This window comes from Lolium perenne, chromosome 7, assembly GCF_019359855.2.
Source record: "Lolium perenne isolate Kyuss_39 chromosome 7, Kyuss_2.0, whole genome shotgun sequence".
Classification (NCBI taxonomy): Eukaryota; Viridiplantae; Streptophyta; class Magnoliopsida; order Poales; family Poaceae; genus Lolium; species Lolium perenne.
Window position 1 is genome coordinate 315,536,469 of NC_067250.2, and position 6,830 is coordinate 315,543,298.

The following is a 6,830-nucleotide window of genomic DNA, read 5'->3' on the forward strand; positions in this document are numbered from 1 at the left end:
GGAAAAGCCACGGTACGAGAAACCATCCAGAGCCACCGCCATCGCGAAGCCAAGATCTGGGGGACAGGAGTCTCTGTTCCGGCACGCCGCCGGGACGGGGAAGTGCCCCCGGAAGGCTTCTCCATCGACACCGCTGCCATCTCCACCGCCATCTTCATCAACGCTGCTGTCTCCCATGAGGAGGGAGTAGTTCTCCATCGAGGCTCGGGGCTGTACCGGTAGCTATGTGGTTAATCTCTCTCCTATGTACTTCAATACAATGATCTCATGAGCTGCTTTACATGATTGAGATTCATATGAGTTTTGTATCACTATTCATCTATGTGCTACTCTAGTGGTGTTATTAAAGTACTCTATTCCTCCTGCATGGTGTAAAGGGGCAGTGTGTGCATCATGTAGTACTTGGCGTAGTTTATGATCGTGATCTCTTGTAGATTGTGAAGTTAACTATTACTATGATGGTATTGATGTGATCTATTTGGTTATGTTGATCTATCTTGCACTCTAAGGTTATATAAATATGAACATTGAATATTGTGGAGCTTGTTAACTCCGGCATTGAGGGTTCGTGTAATCCTACGCAATGGTGTTCATCATCCAACAAGAGGGTGTAGAGTCTAGCATCTATCTATTTATTTATGTGATCAATGTTGAGAGTGTCCACTAGTGAAAGTATAATCCCTAGGCCTTGTTCGCAAATACTGCTATCGCTGCTTGTTTACTGTTTTACTGTGTTTCAACTGCCTGGAATATTACCACCATCAACTACACACCAGTCCTGGATAGCAAAGCACTTTTCTGGTGCCGTTGCTACTGCTCATACTTATTCATACCACCTGTATTTCACTATCTCTTCGCCGAACTAGTGCACCTATTAGGTGTGTTGGGGACACAAGAGACTTCTTGCTTTGTGGTTGCAGGGTTGCTTGAGAGGGATATCTTTGACCTCTTCCTCCCTGAGATCGATAAACCTTGGGTGATCCACTTAAGGGAAACTTGCTGCTGTTCTACAAACCTCTGCTCTTGGAGGCCCAACACTGTCTACAAGAATAGAAGCACCCGTAGACATCAAGCACTTTTCTGGCGCCGTTGCCGGGGAACGAAGGAAAGCTACACCATTTCCTCCCTCGTCAACCACGCGCCAAGTACTTTTCTAGCGCCGTTGCTGGGGAGGAAAGGTAAAAGGCACTCATACTCCGGTTCCAGGTAACAGTACTTTTCTGGCGCCATTGTGTTTGTGCTCGAAGCTATTTCCTTTAGATCCTGCAATTGCAACTTTTTGTTTCTTGTTTACACTAGTTAGGCATAATGGAAAACAACAAAAATATGAGAGATCTTTATGAACTTTATCTTGAATTAGGACATGATGTGTTTGAAGAGAGAATTAAAAAACCCATGGAACTTTATATGCATGCTAATGGGAATGTTATTAATATGAATGCTTTGAACACTATTGTTGCTAATGCTATGGAAAATTCTAAGCTTGGGGAAGCTGGTTTTGATGAGCATGATCTTTTTAGTCCACCAAGCATGGAGGAGAAAATTTTCTTTGATGATACTTTGCCTCCTATTTATGACGATTATAATGATAGTAGTCTTTTGGTTCCACCTGTTATGGAGGATAAATTTGATTATGATTACAGTATGCCTCCTATATTTGATGATGAAAATAATAATGATAGCTACTTTGTTGAATTTGCTCCCACTATTACTAATAAAATTGATTATGCTTATGTGGAGAGTAATAATTTTATGCATGAGACTCATGATAAGAATGCTTTATGTGATAGTTATATTGTTGAGTTTGCTCATTATACTACTGAAAGTTATTATGAGAGAGGGAAACATGGTTATATGCATCTTAATAATATTAAGTTTCCCCTCTTTATGTTGAGAATCTTGAAGTTACTCGTGTTTTATCCTCTTATGCTTGTCACTTTGTTCTTCATGAATTCAATTGTGTATAAGATTCCTTTTCATAGGAAGCATGTTAGGCTTAAATGTGTTTTGAATTTGCTTCTTGATGCTCTCTTTCGCTTCAAATACTATTTCTTGCGAGTGCATCATTAAAACTGCTGAGCCCATCTTAATGGCTATAAAGAAAGAACTTCTTGGGAGATAACCCATGTGTTTATTTTGCTACAGTAACTTTGTTTTATATTTGAGTCTTGGAAGTTGTTACTACTGTAGCAACCTCTCCTTATCTTATTTTATTGCATTGTTGTGCCAAGTAAAGTCTTTGATAGTAAGGTTCATACTAGATTTGGATTACTGCGCAGAAACAGATTTCTTTGCTGTCACGAATCTGGGCAAAATTCTCTGTAGGTAACTCAGAAATTATGCCAATTTACGTGAGTGATCCTCAGATATGTACGCAACTTTCATTCAATTTGAGCATTTTCATTTGAGCAAGTCTGGTGCCTCAATAAAATTCGTCTTTACGGACTGTTCTGTTTTGACAGATTCTGCCTTCTATTTCGCATTGTTTCTTTTGCTATGTGGGATGGATTTCTTTGTTCCATTGACTTCCAGTAGCTTTGAGCAATGTCCAGAAGTGTTAAGAATGATTGTGTCACCTCTGAACATGTGAGTTTTTGATTATGCACTAACCCTCTAATGAGTTTGTTTCGAGTTTGGTGTGAAGAAGTTTTCAAGGGTCAAGAGAGGAGGATGATACAATGTGATCAAGAAGAGTGAAAGCTCTAAGCTTGGGGATGCCCCGGTGGTTCACCCCTGCATATTTCAAAAAGACTCAAGCATCTAAGCTTGGGGATGCCCAAGGCATCCCCTTCTTCATCGACAAATTATCAGGTTCCTTCTCTTGAAACTATATTTTTATTCGGTCACATCCTATGCACTTTGCTTGGAGCGTCTGTTTGTTTTTGTTTTTGTTTGAATAAATGCTTGTGTGGGAGAGAGACACGCTCCGCTGGTTCATATGAACACATGTGTTCTTAGCTTTTAATTTTCATGGCGAAGGTTGAAACTGCTTCGTTAATTGTTGTATGGTTGGAATCGGGAAATGCTACATGTAGTAATTGCTAAAATGTCTTGGATAATGTGATACTTGGCAATTATTGTGCTCATGTTTAAGCTCTTGCATCATATACTTTGCACCTATTAATGAAGAAATACATAGAGCATGCTAAAATTTGGTTTGCATATTTGGTCTCTCTAAAGTCTAGATAATTTCTAGTGTTGAGTTTGAACAACAAGGAAGACGGTGTAGAGTCTTATAATGTTTACAATATGTCTTTTATGTGAGTTTTGCTGCACCGGTTCATCCTTGTGTTTGTTTCAAATAACCTTGCTAGCCTAAACCTTGTATCGAGAGGGAATACTTCTCACGCATCCAAATACTTGAGCCAACCACTATGCCATTTGTGTCCACCATACCTACCTACTACATGGTATTTCTCCGCCATTCCAAAGTAAATTGCTTGAGTGCTACCTTTAAACAATTCAAAATTTATCACCTCTGATTTGTGTCAATGTTTTATAGCTCATGAGTAAGTATGTGGTGTTTATCTTTCAATCTTGTTGGGCAACTTTCACCAATGGACTAGTGGCTTCATCCGCTTATCCAATAATTTTGCAAAAAGAGCTGGCAATGGGATTCCCAGTCCCAAATTAATTAATAAAAATAGACACTCCTCCATGGTATGTGATTGATGGACGGCACCCGAAGGATTCGGTTAGCCATGGCTTGAGAAAGCAAAGGTGGGGAGGAGTGTCATCATAATAAAACTAAAATAAAAAGGCACTCCTTCATGGTATGAGATTGTTGGCAGGCACCCGAAGGATTCGGTTAGCCATGGTTTGTGAAAGAAAGGTTGGAAGGAGTGCCACACAAAAATAAAAATAAAATGGGAGCCGCTCTTTGAAGGTTTGTCTGGCAAGGGGGTTAGAGTACCCACTACCATTCGTTGACAACAACAAACACCTCTCAAAATTTTACTTTTATTGCTCTCTATTTGTTTTCAAAATCAAAGCTCTAGCACAAATATAGCAATCGATGCTTTCCTCTTTGAATGACCTTTCTTTTACTTTTATTGTTGAGTCAGTTCACCTATTTCTCTCCACCTCAAGAAGCAAACACTTGTGTGAACTGTGCATTGATTCCTACATACTTGCATATTGCACTTGTTATACTACTCTATGTTGACAATTATCCATGAGATATACATGCTACAAGTTGAAAGCAACCGCTGAAACTTAATCTTCCTTTATGTTGCTTCAATGCCTTCACTTTGAATTATTGCTTTATGAGTTAACTCTTATGCAAGACTTATTGATGCTTGTCTTGAAGTACTATTCATGAAAAGTCTTTGCTATATGATTCATTTGTTTACTCATGTCATTTACATTGTTTTGATCGCTGCATTCATTACATATGCTTACAATAGTATGATCAAGTTTATGATGGCATGTCACTCCAGAAATTATCTTTGTTATCGTTTACCTGCTCGGGACGAGCAGAAACTAAGCTTGGGGATGCTGATACGTCTCCGACGTATCGATAATTTCTTATGTTCCATGCCACATTATTGATGATATCTACATGTTTTATGCATACTTTATGTCATATTTATGCGTTTTCCGGAACTAACCTATTGACGAGATGCCGAAGGGCCAGTTGCTGTTTTCTGCTGTTTTTGGTTTCAGAAATCCTAGTAAGGAAATATTCTCGGAATCGGACGAAATCAACGCCCAGCATCTTAGAATCCCCGGAAGCATCCAGAACACCCGAGAGTCGCCAGAGTGGACCCACAGGGGGCCCAGGAGGTAGGCCGGCGCGGCCCAGGCCCTGGCCGCGCCGCCTTATGGTGACACCGCCTCTTCGACCCTCTGATGCCGCCTCTTCGCCTATAAGAAGCCCCTCGACCTAAAACCTCGAGACGGAAAAGCCACGGTACGAGAAACCATCCAGAGCCGCCGCCATCGCGAAGCCAAGATCTGGGGGACAGGAGTCTCTGTTCCGGCACGCCGCCGGGACGGGGAAGTGCCCCCGGAAGGCTTCTCCATCGACACCGCTGCCATCTCCACCGCCATCTTCATCAACGCTGCTGTCTCCCATGAGGAGGGAGTAGTTCTCCATCGAGGCTCGGGGCTGTACCGGTAGCTATGTGGTTAATCTCTCTCCTATGTACTTCAATACAATGATCTCATGAGCTGCTTTACATGATTGAGATTCATATGAGTTTTGTATCACTATTCATCTATGTGCTACTCTAGTGATGTTATTAAAGTACTCTATTCCTCCTGCATGGTGTAAAGGGGCAGTGTGTGCATCATGTAGTACTTGGCGTAGTTTATGATCGTGATCTCTTGTAGATTGTGAAGTTAACTATTACTATGATGGTATTGATGTGATCTATTTGGTTATGTTGATCTATCTTGCACTCTAAGGTTATTTAAATATGAACATTGAATATTGTGGAGCTTGTTAACTCCGGTATTGAGGGTTCGTGTAATCCTACGCAATGGTGTTCATCATCCAACAAGAGGGTGTAGAGTCTAGCATCTATCTATTTATTTATGTGATCAATGTTGAGAGTGTCCACTAGTGAAAGTATAATCCCTAGGCCTTGTTCGCAAATACTGATATCGCTGCTTGTTTACTGTTTTACTGTGTTTCTACTGCCTGCAATATTACCACCATCAACTACACACCAGTCCTGGATAGCAAAGCACTTTTCTGGTGCCGTTGCTACTGCTCATACTTATTCATACCACCTGTATTTCACTATCTCTTCGCCGAACTAGTGCACCTATTAGGTGTGTTGGGGACACAAGAGACTTCTTGCTTTGTGGTTGCAGGGTTGCTTGAGAGGGATATCTTTGACCTCTTCCTCCCTGAGATCGATAAACCTTGGGTGATCCACTTAAGGGAAACTTGCTGCTGTTCTACAAACCTCTGCTCTTGGAGGCCCAACACTGTCTACAAGAATAGAAGCACCCGTAGACATCACTCATCATCAGCTCCGGCCTCCTCACCAGCTTCACCTTCCTCCTCGTCGCTGAGATAGTCCTTGACGTCTGGAGGAGGGGGGATGAAGGTGCGCATGTCAGCGTACTCCGCGATGTGATACGCTCGATCCTGCCGCTTAGCGGTGAGGACCGGGTCCAGATCGGTTTCAGCTCCTTCGCGCACTCCGAGGAGGGCGTCCAGGTCCAGCTCCGGGTACCAGGAGCAGGCAACGCGAAGCGCGGAGTCTGCTCCGGCACGGGCAGCAGAGCACTGCCACTCCCGGATCCTTCTACCGGCACCCTTCAGGCGGTCGCTGATAAGGGAGAAGGTGTCTGGCACCACTTCTCCAGGCCAGAGAGTGCGGAACAGCTGCGTGGCCACATCAGGGATGTCGGAAAGGTTCCGATCTATGGCGCACATATGGGAAACCCGCGCGTTCAGCGCAACCAAGTGGTCATAGGGGTCCCACGGCGCGCCCAGATTCTCATAGCCCTGGGCAACCCGGCGATCTCCAACCCTCTTCACAGCAAATGACTGCGAGTCCGGAAAGAGCCCTATAAGGAGAAGAAAAGAAGTTAAGCAAATGCTACCGGAAGAGATAAGTTTGTAAGCAGAAACCGGAAAAGGAAAAAGGAAGGAACTTACGAAGGGCAAGCGCATCAGTTTGCGTGACCAGAAGGTCGTACTCCTTCTGCTCCGCCTCCAGCCGCCCGGCCTTCTCCTCGGCTGCCTTCTGCGCCTTGGCGGCTTCCTCCAGCTCAGCCTGCAACACCACGTTGGCATTGCCGGCATCCTCCAGCGCCTCATGCAGCTTGGCCTCCGCAGCGGATTCAGCGGCCTTCAGAGCCTTGGCGTGGTC